Below are 22,014 nucleotides of genomic sequence, written 5' to 3' on the forward strand. Positions count from 1 at the left end.
CCAGTTCAGGGATTTAGGAGGAAATAAATTCGTGGTGCACTTTGGAAGTGAGGGGGATTGGAGAGATGCTCTGAACAACGGACCTTGGCAGTATGATTTTAATGTTCTGATCTTGAAGGATTATGAAGGTAATACTAGGCCATCAGAGATGGTTTTTGACTCCATAGACGTCTGGGTTCGTGTGGTTGATCTCCCACCGGATCGCAGGACAAAAGCTTTTGGTGAGGCTCTCGGGAACTGGCTGGGCTATACAATTAGAGTGGATGTGGACAAAGAGGGGTTAGCAAGAGGTAATTAGCTGCGGGTTCGTACAAAGATCTCAGTCTATGAGCCGCTAATAAGAGGCATGCGACTTAAATCCTCACCGGAGGATATGGAGGGAACGTGGTATGACTTTTATTATGAGAAGGTGCCTCATTTTTGCTTTGACTGCGGCAGACTTGTACATGTAGATGGTGTATGCGAGCCCCCTCTTGACTCCTCGTCACAATGTGGAGAGTGGCTGAGAGCGTCACCGGGGTGCAACGGCAAAGGAAAGGATGTCCCATTTGGTTTAGTGTCAAACATCAATAACAGTGAAGGCAACAGCTGGACTGGGGAAAGTGAGAATGTAAGAAAGGGTGGCCAAACTAAACGTAACCTACAAGCAGAGTTTGCTAGATCGGGGGACTCCCGCACTGGTGGGGGATGCAGGCCACGTAATGATGATTCACAGGCGGAGGGCCATCGCACTGGTGATGGGGGCCGACAGCGTAGAACAGAGGTCAATAACCCCATTGAAGAGAGGAACGGAGAGGAACAACTGCATCATAACGATATGAGGCATGGGCTGGAACAAAGGAGGGAGAATGAATATAGAAATAGACTGTTTGAAATGCAAGACCGAGGGGGAGTCAGCGAGATGGACATTGGGATAGGAAAGGGAAGGAAGATTTGAAGTACTCTCCTCCTCACCGTGGGTATCGTGATCAACGGGGCAAGTTTGAGGAGCGCACAGAGGGACATAATATGTTTAACACATGGAGAGAGGCTGTGTGGGGACAAGGAGGCGACTAGGGTAATCAAGGTCGGTATGGCTCAGAGGGAAGAGGCTAGGGTAAGGAGACCAAGGCCGTACTATGAACCCGGCATCATGGATATGACCAGAGGAGTATGCAAAATGGAACGAGGAAGAGGGGACCAAAACAGGTGTGGATGGCCAAGGATGATCCGGACAGGCAGAGGATAGGTGATGCTTTCATTCGCGACACGAGGCGCAAGACGTCTACAGTGTTTGAGCGCATCTCAACTAACGATGAGACATCGGTGGACCCTGCGAACCAGGGCCATCGGGTGCAATGAATATCCTGGCCCGGAACTGTCGAGGACTGGGGTTGGACTCGATAGTGGGAGAACTACGAGACCTGATACAGTCCTACAACCCAGCGGTGGTTTTCTTGAGTGAAACAAAGAAGAAGGTGAGGGCGATGGAAAGGCTCAAGTGGAGTTTGGGTTTCACTAGTGGTGTTGCAGTCAATTGTGTGGGTCGAAGCAGTGGATTGGCACTGTGGTGGAGAGATCATATTCAGGTCAATGTGAGGCCGTGGAGCCAATATTTCATCGACGCAGAGGTAACGTGTGAAGGGCATGTCTATAGAATCACTGGATTCTATGGAGAACCCCGAACATAATTATGGAAAAAATATTGGGATGCAATTCGATACCTGTAAGGGCAGGATAATCTTCCATGGATGTGCCTAGGTGATTTCAATGAGGCCCTTTTCCAGACGGATCAGATTGGGGGTAACCCTAGAGGTTTCTTGCAGATGGAAGATTTCTGCGACTGTCTCGCCGACTGTGGGCTGGCAGATTTGGGCTTCTCAGGATACCTGTACACGTGGGACAATAAGCGAGATGGTGAAGAGAACATTCAGGTACGGCTAGACCGTGCCACATGCAATGATGTTTTCTTACAATTATTCCAGGAAACAGAAGTAGAGCATATCTTAACAGAGGAATCAGACCATCAGGCCATCCTAGTGCGTGCGCAGGAGACAGCTCCGAGGCGGTGCAATGGGAGTGTGAGGCCATTTCGGTTTGAGGAAGCCTGGACTAGGCAATAACACTACGACACAATGATTGAGCAGGCTTGGGAGGCGGCGGGCACGCGAGACGAAGGGTTATCGGCTGCATGGAGTAAGTTCAGTGCGATGGCTGGCTCCATGCAACGATGGGCACGGGAGGTTTTTGGTTCCATCAGGCGACAGATAAAAGCGCTTAAGGCGCAGCTTCTGGAAACAAAGAATAGAGCTCTCTCCACGGGGTCTTCACTGGAAGTCTGAGACATAGAAGAGCAGCTTCGAGAGATCTATGCCGGTGAAGAGATTATGTACCGACAACGATCTAGGGTGGACTGGTTACGAGCAGGAGATAAAAACACCCAATACTTCCAGCAACGGGCCTCGCATCGGAAGCGGAAAAACACGATCAAGGCACTGTGGCGTGAGGATGGAACCAAGTGTATGGTGGATGATGAGATGCGCAACATGGCTGCGGCCTTTTACGAGAAACTGTTCACATCGGATGGCTCACATGATGCTACTACAATTTTTCAGCACATTGACTGTTTGGTCACAAACGATATGAACGAGAAGCTACTGACTCCCTTTACGGACGAGGAAATTGAAATAGCTCTTTTCCAGATGGGGACGACTAAGGCCCCGGGGCCGGACGGGCTGCCGACTCTCTTTTACCAGCGAATCTGGTCGCTTGTTCTCAATGATGTGTGCATGGCGGTGAAGGATTTTCTACATGGTGTGGCTGCGCCGGATGCTTTTAACGCAACGACCATTGTAATGATCCCGAAGTGTAACTCGCCGGAGTTACTCTCTCACTTCCGCCCAATAAGTCTATGCAATGTTCTCTACAAGATAGCGATGAAGGTGCTTGCAAATAGAATAAAAGGTATTTTACCGGTCCTTATTTTAGAGGAGCAGAGCGCATTCGTCCCGGGACGGTTGATCACGGACAATGTTCTTGTTGCCTATGAATGTGTTCATGCTATACGAAAGAGGAAGAGGAAGAAACCTTTGTGTGCGGTGAAACTGGACATGATGAAGGCACATGACCGTGTGGAGTGGGTTTTTTCGCAACAAATGATGGAACATATTGGCTTTGCGAATGCTTGGATCTTGATGATTATGAGGTGTGTGAAGTCGGCATCCTTCTCTGTGAAGCTTAATGGAGGTTTATCACGTGGCTTCTCCCCATCTAGAGGGCTTAGACGGGGGGACCCTCTCTCTCCGTATCTCTTCCTATTTTGTGTCGATGATTTTTCTACGTTACTCAAACATGCACAACAGGAGAGGGAGGTTAAGGGCGTGACATTTGGGAGCACTTGCCCCCACGTTACGCACCTTCTCTTTGCGGACGACAGTATTGTTGGGGAATGTAGCAATAATTCAAAATTTTCTACGCATCACCAAGATCAATTGATGGAGATTCTAGCAACAAGAGAGGGAGATGATGAGTGTATCTTCATATCACGATGCGGAAGCATTACAAGAACGCGGTTGGTGGAGTCATACAGGCAGCGATTCAGATCGCGGTCAATTCCGATCTAAGCGCCGAACGGACGGCACCTCCGCGTTCAACACACGTACAGCCCGGGGACGTCTCCTCCTTCTTGATCCAGCAAGGAGAGAGGATAAGTTGAGGGAGAGCTCCGGCAGCACGACGGCGTGGTGGAGCTTGCAGTTCTCCGGCAGGGCTTCGCCAAGCACTACGGAGGAGGAGGTGGTGTTGGAGAGGGGGACGGCTGCGCCAGGGGCATGGGGTGAAGCTCCCATGCGCCTCCCCACTATATATAGGGGTGGAGGGGGCTGGTTTCTTGCCCTCCAAGTTCATTGGGGCGTTGTCAATGGTGGGAGGAAAGAAATCCCATCATTTCCTTCCCCACCGATTGTTATCCCCCCTTTTTAGGGATCTTGATCTTATCCTTTCGGGATATGATCTTATTCCTCTAAGGTGGGATCTTGGTGCGCCCTGACCAGGGGTGTGGGGCCTTTCCCCCACTACCCACGTTCATGTGGGTCCCCCCATGCAGGTGGGCCCCACTCCAGAACCTTCTAGAACCTTCCCGGTACAATACCGAAAAATCCCGAACATTTTCCGATGGCAAAAATATGACTTCCCATATAAAAATCTTTACCTCCGGACCATTCCGGAACTCCTCGTGACGTCCGGGATCTCATCTGGGACTCCGAACAACATTCGGTAACTGCACACTAATTCTCATAACAACTCTAGCGTCACCGAACCTTAAATGTGTAGACCCTACGGGTTCGGGAATCATGCAGACATGACCGAGACAACTCTCTGGCCAATAACCAACAGCGGGATCTGGATACCCATGATGGATCCCACATGTTCCACGATGATCTCATCGGATGAACCACGATGTCAAGGATTCAAGCAATCCCGTATACAATTCCATTTGTCAATCGGTACTTTACTTGCCCGAGACTCGATCGTCGGTATCCCAATACCTCGTTCAATATCGTTACCGGCAAGTCACTTTACTCGTTCCGTAATGCATGATCCCGTGACTAACTACTTAGTCACATTGAGCTCATTATGATGATGCATTATCGAGTGGGCCTAGAGATACCTCTCCGTCACACGGAGTGACAAATCCCAGTCTTGATTCGTGCCAACCCAACAGACACTTTCGGAGATACCCGTAGTGCACCTTGATAGCCACCCAGTTACGTTGTGACATTTGGCACACCCAAAGCATTCCTACGGTATCCGGGAGTTGCACAATCTCATGGTCTAAGGAAATGATACTTGACATTAGAAAAGCTTTTAGCAAACGAACTACTCGATCTTGTGCTATGCTTAGGATTGGGTTTTGTCCATCACATCATTCTCCTAATGATGTGATCCTGTTATCAATGACATCCAATGTCCATTGTCGGGAAACCATAACCATCTATTGATCAACGAGCTAGTCAACTAGAGGCTCACTAGGGACATGTCGTGGTCTATGTATTCACACATGTATTACGGTTTCCAGTTAATATAATTATAGCATGAACAATAGACAATTATCATGAACAAGGAAATATAATAATAACAATTTTATTATTGCCTCTAGGGCATATTTCCAACAAGTATAGTCTTCCTTGAGGGAACACGGAGCAACATGTACAAACCAAAAGAAATCTTGAGGCAATATGAGGAGGCATCGGGCCAACATGTTAACTTGGAGAAGTCGTCAATCTTCGTTGGTAAAGGTCAGCAAGAGGAGGATAAGCAGGAGTTGAAGGACACCTTGGGTGTCCAATCGGAAGCGTTAAGTGAGAGGTATCTAGGACTCCCAACACTAGTTGGGAAATCCAAAGATGGAACCTTCAAATATGTGATTGAAAGTGAAAAAGGCAAAGTGAATGGAGTGAAGGGGCAAGGCCTGTCAAAGGAAGCAAGGGAAGTGTTGATCAAATCGGGGCTTCAAGCTGTACCTACATTCACCATGAGTTGTTTCCAGCTCACGAAGAAAATATGCGGGAACCTGATATCAATCTCTTCTAAATTCCGGTGGGCGGCAGCACGTGGTGACGCAAGGTACATTGGATCTCATGGCAGAAAATGTGTGCTTCGAAGAGGGATGGAGGAATGGGTTTCCGAGATCCAGAGGCATTCAATCAAGCACTGTTAGCTAAGAAAGCATGGAGACTCATTCAACAACCTAACTCCCTGTGTGCCCGTCTGCTCAAGGCTCATTACTTCTGTGCAGACTCAATCATGTCAGCTACAACACCGGTGTCGGCCTCATACACTTTTCGAAGCATTCTTTGGGGAAGGGACCTGCTACGGGAGGGTCTCATTTGGCGTATTGGGAATGGATGTGCTATAAACATACACCACGATAATTGGATTCCACAAGCAGGTAGCATGAAACCTCTTGGACAACTTTATGTTACTGGTATAACCAAGGTAGCTCACTTGTTAACATCGGATGGTAGTAGCTGGGATATGGATAAAGTACATATGATGTTCTCTGAGGATGACACAAAGGATATCCAGCAAATAGCGATCGGGAGCCCGAGATGTGAGGACTATCTTGCTTGGAACTTCACGCATAACGACGTCTTCTCGGTAAAATCTGGATATCACTTGCGGAAGGTATTGGATAATGCAAGGACTGGACAGCCAGAGGCCTCGAGTTCAGTTGAGAAGCATAGAGGATACATGGTGTTATGGGACACCAATGCACCACCAAAGGCTAAAACTCACATGTGGAGGTGGATTCAAAATGGACTTGCAGTGGGGGCTGAATTGCACCGACGAAGGATCAAACCTGGGATTTTTTGTGCAGCATGTGGGAGGGAAGAAATGGCGCTTCACCGGTTCTGGTCTTGTCCACATTCCACATTGTTCTGACAGCTGTTGTGCTCGAAGAAGGGAGTTATGGTGGCCAAACCACCGAGTCTGATCGACTCCCAGAGCTCGTTAGCTCGCTGGCTCCTTGGGTGGTTCGTCGACGCGTCTGATGAGGAGCGGGGAGCAATGGTTCAGGAAACTTACGAGCTTTGGTTAGCAAGAAATGAAGCCAGAGAAGGAAAGTGAATGGCCCCGCCACATGAAATCATAGAACTGGTGGTCACCCATATGGCCGAGTGGAGAGCTGTCCATGCTGACAACAAGCCCCCGCGAGAGCAGCAGATCAAGCAAAAGTGGCAACCTCCGAAGGAGGGATGGCTTAAACTTAACTCAGATGGGGCGGTTTCTAAATCAGGTGGCAGGGGGGAGCTGGTGCAGTGATTAGGGATGAGCATGGGGCCTTTAGAGCTAGATTATGCCATCTGTTCCGAGGCATCAACGACCCAGAAATGCTTGAGATTATTGCTTGTAAGAGAGGACTTGTGTTGGCGCAGGAAATACACACAGAGAAGGTACATGTTAAAATTGATTAGCAAAGAGTGGTCAATATGCTCAATGATCAGCACAAGGAGATGTCAAGTGCTGGCCCATTGATTCAAGAGCTGAAGACGTTGCTTTCTTCGTTCGCTAGCTCCAACGTCTCTTGGGTTCGTCGTACAGCAACTGTTGCCGCACATAGGTTAGCAAAAATAGGGGTAGGTGATGAACTTTGCAAAGTTTTGTTGGGGGTCACCCCAGATTGTGTGCTTGATGTAATCTCGGATGATATTCCGAACGCATTTGATTAAATAAATGCGGCAATATTTACCCCTAAAAAAGAAGATTTAGTATTATCAAATGGTATAAACTAATGGATTAGGAAGGACAGTCGACTGAATATTTAACTTCCTTGTAATGTGGTAAACATAAAGGCAAGAGTACTAAGTCTCAATTTGCATCACAGAAAAAAAGATTAGTTTTCATGTTATTGCAAGATTTTACGAATTCGGGATAGGCACGGGTGAAAAAACAACGTGTGAAATACATAAGGGCAAGAGTACTAAGTTTCAACTTGCAAAAAACTAAGATTATTTTCATGTTATTGCAAGATCTTACGAATTCGGGATAGGCACGGGTGAAAAAACAACATGTGAAATAAGGGAAGGAATGAGCAGGACATTGAAAGAAAAGTACGAATTTGGTTTAGTTCATCTAAGGTTACTCTATGTATGTACTTTGTTTTTCTTTTATGAAATGAGTAGGACCAAAAAAAGGAAAACATCGATTTGATTTAAGATTATTTCATTAAACATGTATACTAGAATCAACGATTTTACCTAGGGCAGAATACCCTAGGTGAAAGCCCAAAAACTCTAGGTAAAGGCATTACCTAGAGCTTCCCCTAGGTAAAGGGCACTAGGTGAAGTATAGACGGGAAAGAGGGCTTTCCCTAGCGTTTTCCATAAGCCCTAGGGGAAGTACACTTTACCTAGGGGCACATGCTCTAGGAAAAGTATACAGTGGGTCAACTTTGCCAACGTGGAAAGTACATATCCCTAGGGTCTATTGACCTAGGGAAAGCTTGTGGGGCCCTATTTTGATATATAGTAGAATTTGAATTATAAATATTTGCCATATTGCCCTAGCAACACACGCCAAATTTGGATTTATACCAACCATAATTCAAAATTATTCATCATACAACATATTCATACCACCCATCAATCCAATAAAAAGCTAGATTAAGTTTCATAAAATGGTTAGGACAATTCGACTTGCATATACAATGAACTACAGACCAAACTACATATCAACTCATGTTGCTATACCAAAACACTTCTAAACTAACTACACATGCATCACAATGTTGGCCTTGGGAAGTATATGCTCTGAACACCCCTTGAGCACTTGCAACAGGTTGCCCATCCAGGTATTAAAGACGAACATCTGCCTCACAAAACATGAGGCCGAGAATAAGAATCACAAGTTCAGCACTTTGTTAAAGTATACAAAATAGGCAGCTTACATAAGAACACAAAAATCTGCATCATATTAACAGTAGGGCAACAATCATGGACATATAGACCTCATGTCGGCAATAACCTGTAAATAACTAAAAATAAGAACAAAATATTTACTTGTTTATAAAAAATCAAGTTCAAAGCAGGTTCAACCAAAAGTAGCATGCATTCAAACACAAACATAGGTAGTTTTGCATAACCGAACATAAAACATAAATTTGAACTAAGCTAAACTACTTTCTATCGAAGTGGAGGTCAAGCCAATCCTTCCTTGTCAGGTACGGTGTGCAGCGAGCTGGGTCCGGTCCGGTGCCGCCGTCGGGGTCGTTGGGGAAGACACTCCTCCACTCGTCTACGTCGACCTCCATGTCCTCACCGCCCACCTCGACGCCCTCCGTGCCGCCGCCCTCGCCGCCTTCGACCTTATCATCGGAGGAGAGCGTGATAACCTCGCTGCCCTCCGCGCCGCCATCCTAGCCGCCTTCAACCTCATCATCGGAGGAGAGCGCGATAACCTCGCCGCCCTTCGCGTCAGCAAAGATCGCCCGCTCCGCCTCCACGAGCTCCGGGTGCTGCCGACGCAGATCTTCCATGTAGGCCTCATCGGCAGCCTCGGCTTCGAGGCGCTCCACGCCTCGCAGTCCTCCCACGCCATAGCCGAGCTCATCACCCCTGGCTCCGGCGGAACGAGGTGGACCGTACGTGTGCCGAAGGGGAAATTGAGCCTAGCTACCGCGCCGTGGTAGCGGACCTACCAGCGGTCGTACTCCATGGCCGCGAGCTCGGCCTTGTGGAAGCTACGGAGCCACCAGCGGGTGTGGGTCTCTCGATCTGTAATCTCGGTGACCCATGTCCCCCACGCCGCTGCCGGACCCTGAGATAGGACCTCGTCGGCTGCCAAGTCCGAGGGAGGACGGGGAAGTCCTCGAACCGGCATAGGGGCATGGCGGCGGGTGGATTGGGGGACCGACGACGACGGATCGATAAAGAGACCATGGAGGACGACGGGGACACCTCGGCGGCCACTTCGCCAGCGTCGGGCGAAGATGCCGTGATAAACCTCTCTTGGGCCATTGGCTCCTTGAGCTCCCTGGCACACATGTAGAGGTTGAGGATGGAGGCGGTGGCGATGGTGGTGACCTACCAATGGTTCCGGGGGTGGTATGTGTCTGTGAGCGAAGGTTTTGGGGAGTGTGTGTTGGGGAACGTAGCAATAATTCAAAATTTTCTATGCTTCACCAAGATCAATCTATGGAGATTCTAGAAACAAGAGAGGGATAGGATGAGCATCTTCATACCTTTGAAGATCGCTAAACGGAAGCGTCACTAGAACGCAGATGAGGGAATCGTACTCGCGGTGATTCAAATCGTGGAAGATCCGATATGACGCCGAACGGACGGCGCCTCCGCGTTCAACACACGTACAGCCCCAGGACATCTCCTCCTTGATCCAACAAGGGGAGAGGAGAAGTTGAGGGAGAGCTCCGGCAGCACAACGGCGTGGTGGTGGAGCTTGCAGTTCTCCGGCAGGGCTTTGCCAAGCACTACTGAGGAGGAGGTGGAGTTGGAGAGGGGGAGGGCTGCGCCAGGGGCAAGGGGTTCAGCTCCCGTGCACCTCCCCACTATATATAGGGGTAGAGGGGGCTGGTTTCTTGGCCTCCAAGTCCATTGAGACGTTGGCAAAGATGGGAGGAAAGAAATCCCATCATTTCCCTTCCCCACCGATTGTTATCCCCCCTTTTTAGGGATCTTGATCTTATCCCTTCGGGATATGATCTTATTCCTTCTAAGGGGGGATCTTGGTGCACCTTAACCAGGGGTGTGGGGCCTTTCCCCCACTACCCATGTTCATGTAGGCCCCCCCATGCAGGTGGGCCCCACTCCGGAACCTTCTAGAACATTCCCGGTACAATACCAAAAAATCCCAAACATTTTCTGGTGGCCAAAATATGACTTACCATATATAAATCTTTACTTCCGGACCATTCTGGAACTCCTCGTAACGTCCGGGATCTCATCCGGGACTCCAAACAACATTCGGTAACTGCACACTAATTCCCATAACAACTCTAGCGTCACCAAACCTTAAGTGTGTAGACCCTATGGGTTCGGGAATCATGCAGACATGACCGAGACAACTCTCTGGCCAATAATCAACAGCGGGATCTGGATACCCATGTTGGCTCCCACACGTTCCACGATGATCTCATCGGATGAACCACGATGTCGGGGATTCAATCAATCCCGTATACAATTCCCTTTGCCAATCGGTACGTTGCTTGCCCGAGATTCGATCGTCGGTATCCCAATACCTCGTTCAATCTCGTTACCGGCAAGTCACTTTACTCGTTCCGTAATGCATGATCCCGCGACTAACTACTTAGTCACATTGAGCTCATTATGATGATGCATTACCGAGTGGGCCCATTGATACCTCTTCATCATACAGAGTGACAAATCCCAGTCTCGATTCGTGCCAACCCAACAGACACTTTCGGAGATACCTGTAGTGTACCTTTATAGCCACCCAGTTACGTTGTGATGTTTGGTACACCCAAAGAATTCCTACGAAATCTGGTAGTTGCACAATATCATGGTCTAAGGAAATGGTACTTGACATTAGAAAAGCTTTTAGCAAACGAACTACATGATCTTGTGCTATGCTTAGGATTGGGTCTTGTCCATCACATCATTCTCCTAATGATGTGATCCTGTTATCAATGACATCTATTGTCCATGGTCAGGAAACCATGACCATCTGTTGATCAACGAGCTAGTCAACTAGAGGCTCACTAGGGACATGTTGTGGTCTATGTATTCACACATGTATTACGGTTTCCGGTCAATACAATTATAGCATGAACAATAGACAATTATCATGAACAAGGAAATATAATAATAACCATTTTATTATTGCCTCTAGGGCATATTTCCAACAGTCTCCCACTTGCACTAGAGTTAATAATCTAGTTCACATCACTATGTGATTGCAATGAATCCAACACCCATGGGGTTTGATCATATCTCGCTTGTGAGAGAGGTTATTAGTCTACGGATTTGAACCTTTCAGATCCGTGTGTGCTTTACAAATATCTATGTTATCTTGTAGATGCAGCTACGATGCGCTATTTGGAGCTATTCCAAATAACTGTTCTACTATATGAATCCGGTTTACTACTCATAGTCATCCAGATTAGTATCAAAGTTTGCATCGACATAACCCTTTACGATGAACTCTTTTACCACCTCCATAATCGAGAAAATTCCTTAGTCCACTAGTTACTAAGGATAACTTTGACAGTTGTCTTGTGATCCATTCCTGGATCACTCTTGTACCCTTGACTGACTACCGGTAAGGGACACTTCAGGTGCGGTATACAACATAGCATACTATAGAGCCTACATCTAAAGCATAGGGGACGACCTTCGTCCTTTCTCTCTCTTATGCCATGGTCAGGTCTTGAGTCTTACTCAATACTCACACCTTATAACACAACCAAGAACTCCTTCTTTGCCGATCTATTTTGAACTCCTTCAAAATGTTGTCACGGTATGTATTTATTTGAAAGTACTATTAAGCGTTTTTTGATCTATCCTTTTAGATCTTGATGCTCAATGTTAAAGTAGCTTAATCCAGGGTTTTTTATTGAAAAACACTTTTCAAATAACCCTATATGCTTTCCAGAAATTCTACATCATTTTTGATCAACAATATGTCAACAACATGTACTCATCAGAAATTGTATAGTGCTCCCACTCACTTCTTTGGAAATACAAGTTTCTCATAAACTGTGTATAAACCCAATATCTTTGATCATCTCATCAAAGTGTATATTCCAACTCCGAGATGCTTACTCTAGTCCTTAGAAGGATTGCTGGAGCTTTGCATACTTGTTAGCATCTTATAGGATTGACAAAACCTTCTGGTTGTATCATATACAACCTTTCCTCAAGAAAATCGTCGAGGAAACAATGTTTTGACATGCTATATGCGAGATTTCATAAATAATGCAGTAACTGCTAATATAGTTCCAACAGACTCTTAGCATCGCTACGAGTGAGAAAGTCTCATCGTAGTCAACTCCTTGAACTTGTCGGAAAACATCTTAGCGACAAGTCGAGCTTTCTTAATGGTGACACTTACCATCATTGTCCGTCTTCCTTTTAAAATCCATCTGTACCCAATAGCCTTACGACCATTAAGTAGTTCTTCCAAAGTCTAAACTTTGTTTTCATACATGGATCCTCTCTCGGATTTTATGGCCTTGAGCCACTCATTGGAATCTGGGCCCACCATCGCTTCTCCATAGCTCGTAGGTTTATTGTTGTCTAGCAACATGACCTCCAAGACAGGATTACCGTACCACTCTGAAGCAGTACGCGTCCTGTCGACCAACGAGGTTTGGTAGTGACTTGATCTGAAGCTTCATGATCTCTGTCATCAGCTTCCACTTCAACTGGTGTAGGCGCTACAAGAACAACTTCCTGTGCCTGCTACACACTAGTTGAAGTGATGGTTCATTAACCTCATCAAGTCTCCACCATCCTCCCACTCAATTCTTTCGAGAGAAACTTTTCCTCGAGAAAGGACCCGTTCCTAGAAACAATCACTTTTGCTTCTGGATCTGAAATAGGAGGTATATCCAACTGTTTTTGGTGTCCTATGAAGATGTATTTATCCGCTTTGGGTTCAAGCTTATCAGGCTAAAGCTTTTCCAAATAAGCGTCGCAGCCCCAAACTTTTAAGAAATGACAGCTTAGGTTTCTCTAAACCATAGTTCATATGGTGTCATCTCAATGGAATTACGTGGTTCCCTATTTAAAGTGAATGCGGTTGTCTCTAATGCCTAACCCATAAATGATAGTGGTAATTTGATAAGAGACATCATGGTATGCACCATATCCAATAGGGTGCAGCTATGATGTTCGGATACACCATCACCCTATGATGTTCCAGGCGGTATTAGTTGTGAAACAATTTCCACAATGTCTTGATTCTCTACCAAACTCGTAACTCAGATATTCATCTCTATGATCATATCATAGACATTTTATCCTCTTGTCACGACGATCTTCAACTTCACTCTGAAATTACTTGAACCTTTCAATAATTCAGACTTGTGTTTCATCAAGTAAATATACTTATCATCTACTCAAATCATCTGTGAAGTAAGAACATAACGATATCCACTGCGTGCCTCAGCACTCATTGGACTGCACACATCAAAATGTATTACTTCCAACAAGTTGCTTTATCTTTCCATCTTACTAAAAACGAGGCTTTTCAGTCATATTGCCCATGTGGTATGATTTGCATGTCTCATGTGATTCAAAATCAAGTGAGTCCAAACGATCCATCTGCATGGAGTTTCTTCATGCGTGCATACCAATAGACATGTTTCACATGTCTCAAACTTTTCAAAAAACAAGTGAGTCCAAAGATGTCAGGACCCCGACTCGATGTCACATCGATCTAGCCTGTAGCACCTCATATCACTTTGCGGCCTCACGCACGGTATCCCCACGGGTGTCGCCTTACCTTTGCCCGGGACCGTTTGCGCCTTTTGGCTCACGTATATGATAGTGTCGCTAGCATCCATATGATAAGGAGCCCGGGCTGACATGACTAGTCGTAAACCCAAAGTGGCACAGACTTACAGGGACAGGCATCCATGACCCAGCATCGAACGTGTCGGTCATCAGCGAGTGAATCCAGGCTGTAGCACTGGGCTAGCAGGACTCCGGTGAACCGGGCTGTAGCGGGCTAACAGGACTCCGGTATTCATCGCGTGACATTTCCCCGAAGGGACAGACACAGGAACGAAGAAGGACACATGTCGGCCAGCCTAAGTGTTCCGGAGCAGTAGCAAGCTACCATGGCTCAGTGGAAACACTAGGAGACATTTCCCGGTAAGAGAGGCTACTAAAGATAAACAACTAGATGGTCAGATCCCACACATACCAAGCATTTCAATAACATACACACAATATGCTCGATATGTGCAATACAACATGGCATCACAAAATGACTCTACGACTCAAGTATTTTATTCAATAGGCTCCGAGGAGCGAGATATTACAAACATGGGTCTCATGACCCAACACTCAGAGCATACAAGTCAAAGCACAAGCGGAAGCTATCATGTCTGGGTACAGACATCTATAAATGAAAAAGGCTGAAAAGCCTGACTATCTATCAGATCCTGCCGAGGGCACAAGATCGTAGCTGAGGTAACAAGCTAAACGTCGAAGTCCACGCGGAACTACTAGCGAGACCGAAGTCTCTCTGCAAAACATAAATAGGCAAACGTGAGTACAAATGTACCCAGCAAGACTTACATCAGAACTATCTACATATGCATCATTATCAACAAGGGGATGGTGGAGTTTGACTGCAGCAAGCCAGCTTTGACTCGGTGGCTATCCTGAACTACGACTGCAAGTAACTCTTTTGAGGTGGCGCACACGAGTCCACATATTCACCATATCAATACACCACTATGGATCCGCTCCCGTCTCCCTACGAGAACGCCATCCATAGCACTCACGCTTATCTTGCGTATTTTAGAGTATCCACTTTCACTTGTCTATGAACTGATATAAGCAACCCAGAAGTCCTTTACCGCGGACACGGCTATTCGAATAGATGATGTTAACCCTGCAGGGGTGTACTTCTTCATACATGTTTCCACCACTTAGCGTCTGCACACGACATGTGCTCGACAGACTTCAAGCGAAAGCCGACGTGGGTGTAGACCACGACCTACCTAAACACTCAAGTCTCTAGTCCAGGTTTATCGCCTATTCGGGTTCCATCCATGAGGAGATCCGGCCGGAGTTTTGCTCACAGCCCCAAACGATGTGAACAGGGTTCCGTGACACCAAACGGGCGCCCGGTATACCCGGCCACGTGCCTACCGCATCACAGCCCACCCCTACGGTCAGCGCTGTCCACGGCCTCCAGCATACTACAAACACCAGAAACTACTTGCAACTCCTGGACAGAGGACAAGGGTGAATAAGAAGTCGAGCGGGGTCATATTTCAGGGCCCAATGTATGGTAGTAGCTGAATCATGGATCACAAACACAGAACTCAGTTCCTGAGGACGGCTTCAATGAGACAACCCACCATGTACTCCTACATGGCCTCTCACCGATACCTTTTACCAAATCGTGTTCACACACTTAGCTCACACACAGTAGGACATGTTCACACACCTCTGATTCATCCCGGATGAATCAGACCTGACACAACTCTAAGCAGTAGCAGGCATGACAAACAAGCATGAATGAGTAGGCACAACAGGGCTCAAACAACTCCTACTCATGCTAGTGGGTTTCATCTATTTACTGTGGCAATGACAGGTCATGCAAAGGATAAAGGGGTTCAGCTACCGCAGCAAGTAACAGATGAATCGATGTTGTCCTAATGCAGTAAAAGAGAGCAGGAGCGAGAGAGTAGGATTGTATCGGAATGAACAAGGGGGTTTTGCTTGCCTGGCACTTCTGAAGATAACATTGAGTCTTCATCAGTGTCAACGATCACATCATCGGTATCACGTCTATCGAGAGGGGACAAATACCGGTAACACAGAAGGAAACATAATCAATGCAATGCACAATATGATGCATGATCATGACATGGCAAAATGAATGTGTTTTGGGCTAATGCAACTAGCCACAGATTAAATGAAGTTGGTTTGTGTCAGGTCCCCGACTCGATGTCACATCGATCTAGCTGGTAACACCTTATATCACTCTGCGGCCTCACGCACGGTATCCCCACGGGTGTCGTCTTACCTTTTCCCGGGACCGTTTGCGCCTTTTGGCTCACGTATATGATAGTGTCGCTAGCATCCATATGATAAAGAGCCCGGGCTGACATGACTAGTCGTAAACCCAAAGTGGCACAGACTTACAGGGACAGGCATCCATGACCCAGCTTCGAACGTGTCGGTCATCAGCAAGTGGGTCCGGGCTGTAGCACTGGGCTAGCAGGACTCCGGTAAACCGGGCTGTAGCGGGCTAACAGGACTCCGGTACTCAAAGCGTGACATTTCCCCGAAGGGACAGACACAGGAACGAAGAAGGACACATGCCGGCCAGCCTAAGTGTTCCAGAGCAGTAGCAAGCTACCATGGCTCAGCGGTAACACTAGGAGACATTTCCCGGTAAGAGAGGCTACTAAAGATAAACAACTAGATGGTCAGATCCCACACATACCAAGCATTTCAATAACATACACAATATGCTCGATATGTGCAATACAACATGGCATCACAAAATGACTCTACGACTCAAGTAGTTTATTCAATAGGCTCCGAGGAGCGAGACATTACAAACATGGGTCTCATGACCCAACAATCAGAGCATACAAGTCAAAGCACAAGCGGAAGCTATCATGTCTGAGTACAGACATCTATAAATGAAAAAGGCTGAGAAGCCTGACTATCTATCAGATCCTGCCGAGGGCACAAGATCGTAGCTGAGGTATCAAGCTAAACGTCGAAGTCCAAGCGGAACTACTAGTGAGACTGAAGTCTCTCTGCAAAACATAAAATAGGCAAACGTGAGTACAAATGTACCCAGCAAGACTTACATCAGAACTAACTACATATGCATCATTTTCAACAAGGGGATGGTGGGGTTTAACTGCAGCAAGCCAGCTTTGACTCGGTGGCTATCCTAAACTACGACTGCAAGTAACTCTTTTGAGGTGGCGCACACGAGTCCACATATTCACCATATCAATACACCACTATGGATCCGCCCCCGTCTCCCTACGAGAACGCCATCCATAGCACTCATGCTTATCTTGCGTATTTTAGAGTATCCACTTTCACTTGTCTATGAACTGATATAAGCAACCCAGAAGTCCTTTACCGCGGACACGGCTATTCGAATAGATGATGTTAACCCTGCAGGGGTGTACTTCTTCATACATGTTTCCACCACTTAGCGTCTGCACACGACATGTGCTCGGCAGACTTCAAGCGAAAGCCGATGTGGGTGTAGACCACGACCTACCTAAACACTCAAGTCTCTAGTCCAGGTTTATCGCCTATTCGGGTTCCATCCATGAGGAGATCCGGCCGGAGTTTCGCTCACAGCCCCAAACGATGTGAACAGGGTTCCGTGACACCAAACGGGCGCCCGGTATACCCGGCCACGTGCCTACCGCATCACAGCCCACCCCTACGGTCAGCGCTGTCCACGGCCTCCAGCATACTACAAACACCAGAAACTACTTGCAACTCCTGGCAGAGGACAAGGGTGATTAAGAAGTCGAGCGGGGTCATATTTCAGGGCCCAATGTATGGTAGTAGCTGAATCATGGATCACAAACACAGAACTCAGTTTCTGAGGGCGGCTGCAATGAGACAACCCACCATGTACTCCTACATGGCCTCTCACCGCTACCTTTACCAAATCGTGTTCACACACTTAGCTCACACACAGTAGGACATGTTCACACGCCTCTGATTCATCCCCGATGAATCAGACCTGACTCAACTCTAAGCAGTAGCAGGCATGACAATCAAGCATGAATGAGTAGGCACAACAGGGCTCAAACAACTCCTACTCATGCTAGTGGGTTTCATCTATTTACTGTGGCAATGACAGGTCATGCAAAGGACAAAGGGGTTCAGCTACCGCAACAAGTAACAGATGAATCGGTGTTGTCCTAATGCAGTAAAAGAGAGCAGGAGCGAGAGAGTAGGATTGTATCGGAATGAACAAGGGGGTTTTGCTTGCCTGGCACTTTTGAAGATAGCATTGAGTCTTCATCAGTGTCAACGATCACAACGTCGGAACATCCTCTACCGGGAGGGAACAGATACCGACAACAAAGAAGAAATACAATCAATGCAATGCACAATATGATGCATGCTCATGACATGGCAATATGAATGTGTTTTGAGCTAATGCAACTAGCAACAGATTAAATGAAGTTGGTTTGAATATAAGATTCAAATTCAAACACTATATGTGGTTATTTAAATGTCATTCACTTCATTTGTCCTAAACAGTAGTGATAAGTTGTTCTAACATGCATGGAAATGGTACAGATGGATTCCTTGAATTTTTCTGATAATTTTTCATATATAATTTATTTAATTTGGAGTTACGGTTGAATTTCTATGATTTTTAGAAGTTTAGGGCATTTTCTGAAAATAATAAATCATTTAAGAATTATTTAAATTCCAGAAAGGAAATATTGCGTTAGCATGACCTCATGCTGACCTCAGCCGGTCAACGGGCGCCGTCCAGGTCAAACTGACCTGTGGGACCCATATGTCAGCGTCACAGTTAGTTAACAGGGGGTTATCTGCTTAATTAAAGGATTAGGGGGGGTCGGGGCCCACTGGTCAGTGTTAGTGGCTAATTAGGTTCAGTTATTTTTTTTAACTAAAGTTAGCAGGGCCTGGCCCCACTAGTCAGCGACCCAGGGGGGGTTCTACCGTGGTCAAGTGGGTCAACCCCACCGGCGTCTCGACGCCGGCGAGGCCCGGGACGGTGGCGGCCGTCGGAAACACGCTACAGGGCACGGGCGAGGCCGTGCTTGGGCTCGTTGGAGAGCCCTTGCTCCCGCGCGTCGAACGGTGCGGTTGCTGGGTCGTGGGAAGGCCGGAGCTGACGACGGCGAGCTCCAAGGCGGCGGCCGGAGTTCGGGTGAGCTCGGAGTCGGCGTTAGGAAACACAGCAGCGGGTGCGGATGGGTGCTATGGCCTCCTGGGGGTGCACTGAGCGTGGCTGCGTGCTCGGTTGCAGCTCTAGGCAACCGTGGCTACGGCGGCGACATGGCCGGCGGCGAAGAGCTCTCGGCTGTGGTGGAAGAAGGAGCTAGGGAACGAAATCAGGTGCGGGGAGTGAGGGGAAGAGAAGAGGAGCTCACGGGGAGTTCTTCGGCGGTCTCGGGGAGCTCGGGGAGGCGTCGGAGGCGGCGAATCGACAGCGGCGGTCCTCGGTGGCCGAGGAGGGGAAAAGCGTCGGGACGGCGCTTCGGGGCTTCTTCAGTCGCGTGAGCCGACGGGGAGGTCGAGGGAGGCACTGCGGAGCTCAGGAGCACGTCGGGGAGGAGAAGGGGTGGTGGTGGCCATGGGTACGGCGACGATGACGGCGAGCTCCGCTCGGTGGTGTGCGCGAGAGGGAAGCAGAGGAGGGAATGGGGTCCAGGGGGAGAGAGGAGAGGTGCAGGGGGCGAGGGGGAGTGCGTGGCGTCTCCGGGCGTCGAGGAGGGAGGCAACCAGGCAGGAGGTGGCCAGGGGGGGAAGCAGGAGGTGGCCGAGGCCTCTCGGGCGCGCGCCACGCCTCGCCTCTGTTCGTCCTCCTGGCAGAGGAGGAAGAGGACAAGGGGGAGGAGGTGGGCTGGGCCGGCTGGGCCGGCCAGATGGAGCTGGGCCAGGCTCTGGTGGGCTGCACGGTAAGGCCAGGTAACTTCCTTCTCTCTCTCTCTTTTTCTAATTATCTCAGTTTTCTATTATTCTGTAAATTTAGGGCTTTATTAAAAATACTCAGACACTTTCAAAAATCATGAAACTAATCATGGCTACTGTTTAGAATATATCCAACAGTAAACATTTTAGTTTATGATTATTTGAGCATTTGAAATATTTAATAGCATTTAAATGCCCAAATGAAAATACTATATGATTTAATTCAGTGACCAAATATGTCCTGGAAAAATATAAACCATTTTTGGTAGATGCTTCCACCTCAAACCAGAAATGTTGAACATTTTTAGAGGACATTTTGAGTTCAATGAAAAAGGTTTTATTTTGACCCTAGTTGAATTCATTTCGTGCTAGGGCTTAGTCAATCCCCATCTCAGGTTTAAATGAAATTTAAACATGATGTAACACTCTAATACATGCACTAGGCATTGTCAGAACTAGGGATGTGACAACTCACCCCCACTAAACAAGAATCTCGTCTCGAGATTCAAGCGTAGGGTAAGGTGAAGGGTAACGCAGACTAGTATAATCTTCACGATCCAGGGTGCACTTCATAGGAACGTTGATTCGATCACCATCTTTGTCTTGTCGTCTTGCTCTGAGAAATCCTGTCAACATGACATGGAGGGAAGAGGGAGACTCTAGAAGGGTCGATCTTCTAGAAGATCGAACAACTCACGGAATGAGACATAGGACCATCTCTCGGGTGGAGACACGAGATACACATCAAGAGGGGTGGAAAGAAACGGATGACGAAGGTTCACTAGGTGGATAACAATTCCACACTTAAAAAGGTGGTAAACGATTGTCAATGTAGCGAGGAGTTGAGTTGCCATGACACCACAACGAAACATCCTGGAGGAGGGTGATTCGTAGATATATCCCCTTAGGTGGCAAAAAGAATTACTTTTGATTCAGAGATCATTGAAACTCTTTAAACCAGCCTAAGGAAATTCTCGAGCGATCGTTTGGAGGGGGTCGGTAGAATGGCATACTCGGACTTGGATGATGTGGATTACCTTGTTGAAGACAACGTAATGGATGATTTTGCTTATCACTGGAAATGGAAGAGACCCATGGTAGAATGGCACATTGGCGGTGCAGGCTGGGAACAAAATGCAAATGATGGGAATGATTCTGGTAACTAGGGAAGAACCCAACAATAGAGAGTGAATTCACTGTTTGAGTAGGTCATAGCATTGCCGAGGGAACTGAGAGCAAACCCAGTTAGTGCCGAGGATAACACATAGCGCTTGTGCGTGCTCTCAAGAACTTGAGCATTTCCATATTCATCAGGGTTTTACCAATATCCGTGTCAAGGATCCTGGCAACACAACTTGCTACCACGATGAATGATGATGGATGATGCAGATGCAAAGGAAGATAACACTTCTCAGATTTCATCTTAGCGAGGCCAAGGAAATAAAATCTGGATGATCGACCGAGAGACATTTAGCACTCCGCTTCTAATGTTCTCCTTGATGTGCTAGGGTATCCCATTCATAGATACGGTTTGATAACTAGAACATCAAGTAAAAGGTCGGACTTCGGAACACAGAAATCCATAGGGGTAACTAGGGAGTAAATCCTACGAAATCCCTATGGGGAGGTGGCCAACTTCCTCAAACAAGATATTATAATAACAGGTCTTCCGGCGGGGTGTGTTGGCCACGACATCCACTTTACCGGTTATTGCGCGACCAATATTATAATTCTTGGGAAATATTCCAACCATCATATCTGCCTGAGATTCAGATCTGGTTGGTGTCAGGATATTCCAGACTCATCGAGTCTAGGAAGAAAATGGAAGTTTGCAACACGAATCGACGAGATGACGTTGCGAGATTCTCGGGAGATGAACTACGATAGCAAGCTCCAAAACATGAGCTGGTTCTGCTACTAACATGTGAACACGTTGTCCCAGACAAGCATGACCACATAGTAGTCTTATAATAAAACACTACCGAGTTCAGGAGGGGGAACCATCAACGAGGGTATCGAAGTTCTTTCATAAGTCCGGATTAGCTCTTATGAAGGAACTCCTTCTCCTTGAACAAATCAATCAGTGGCTTGGTGTGCTAGGGATACATATAGATTGAAGGTTGCAAGTCTTCAAACCACAGTATTCTTCGCA

The sequence above is a fragment of the Triticum dicoccoides genome, chromosome 6B (genome assembly GCF_002162155.2).
Source record: "Triticum dicoccoides isolate Atlit2015 ecotype Zavitan chromosome 6B, WEW_v2.0, whole genome shotgun sequence".
Lineage (NCBI taxonomy): Eukaryota > Viridiplantae > Streptophyta > Magnoliopsida > Poales > Poaceae > Triticum > Triticum dicoccoides.